Source organism: Schistocerca americana, chromosome 5, assembly GCF_021461395.2.
Source record: "Schistocerca americana isolate TAMUIC-IGC-003095 chromosome 5, iqSchAmer2.1, whole genome shotgun sequence".
NCBI classification, from domain to species: Eukaryota; Metazoa; Arthropoda; class Insecta; order Orthoptera; family Acrididae; genus Schistocerca; species Schistocerca americana.
The window spans coordinates 275,099,242-275,100,896 of NC_060123.1; positions in this window are offsets into that span (position 1 = coordinate 275,099,242).

A 1,655-nucleotide genomic window follows, 5' to 3' on the forward strand; every position below is an offset into this window, starting at 1 on the left:
AACCGCAATAAATCTGGTATTATGAATCTTGGTAGGGGCATAGAGATCAGAGCCGCTGGACGTATCAACACTGTGGAAAAACTAAAATGCCTTGGAATAGAATATACGAATAATATCCGCCGCACAGCCGCTCTCAATTACAGAAAATTACTTGCCACATTACGAGCAAGCATAAAACAACACAGCTTGCGTAATTTAAATGCAATACAAAAAGTGCAACTAGCCAATACCTATATAACCTCCAAAGTAAACTATGTTGCCCAAGTGCTTCCTCTGCCACGAACCATAGCACACCAAATGCAAGCAGCGCTTGGTTATTTTGTCAGCAGAGGTCAGATATTTAAGGTTTCCTATGATACCTTGACGCTATCGACACGCAATGGAGGGCTACATCTAACAGACATCTACCTTAAAGCGCAAGCGCTATGCGTTAGCAAAACTTATAAACAGTGGCAACGATCACCGCGGACCTTAGTAGCTCATCTCTTACGTGAAATCACCCCAGTCAGCAGAGATCCACCAATCGATGTGCATCACATCTCCCACGAGCTGTACCACTATAAACACTTTCTTGTGGAATACAGTTATGTACGCCATAGTATACCGGAGAAGGACATATATCAGGTGAAGGAGGTTTACAACACCTTGCTGGGAGGAAAATTGCGCAATCGAATAGAAAACAAGTTTCGACATTATAACTGGAAAAACATATGGGAAAACATCTCTGACCCCCATCTACCATCCAATGTGCGATAGACGTGGTACCTCGCAGTCAATAGAAAAATCCCCACCAACTATAAACTGCACGCGATACGTCTGGCACAAACACCAAACTGTCCCAGCTGCAACGTCGTCGACACCGAAGAACATCGTTTCGTCTGTGACGATGTGAAAGACGTGTGGAATCTCTTCAGGCAAAAATTAGCACAAGGGCTCCGCACGTCTCCTAACACCATTACACCGACACACGTCCTTCTGCCAGATGACGTGCCATATCCTAACACTAAAAGAAGGTCGGCCAACTGGCTCAAAGGACTGACCGTCCATTACATCTCAACGGCTATGACGAAGAGTGCAGCAGACTATTGGATGTACCTAATGACAGAACTTCAACAGCTCGAACGACAACACAAATACAAAGAAAATTACGCAAATTTCTTGAGCCGAACTTTGTACTACCGACAGAGCTGAAGAACGATTAAACGATATTTTGTACAGTCTCAGGATTAATTTTTTTATTTTATTTTATTTTTTTAATGACATTCTCTATTAAGTTTCTCATTCCTTTTGCGCCAACAAGAAGGCTATTTCTTTTACCCTTTGCCCTCGTGTAGCAGCACTAATAGGTTGCTGACGAAAACCGAAGACGCCAGCGGGCGGAAGTACACCTGGCTCTCCTATAAAAATCGCTCCCGCACAGTGATGGAAGAATGTAGCGGACCTATTTTCTTTCCACAACTCCAAAAGAAGGGATTTTGTTCACTTGTACACATTTACTTCGTTGGTCAACTATCTCTTATGGAACAAACATAGCACAGAAGCTAGCCGAAGAAGGCACAAATGGCGAGCGGAAGGACGGGCTGTAGGGGAGGAAGGAGGCCCGACTAAAAAAAAAAACAGGCTGTGGCTAAGCCATGTCTCCGCAATATCCTTTC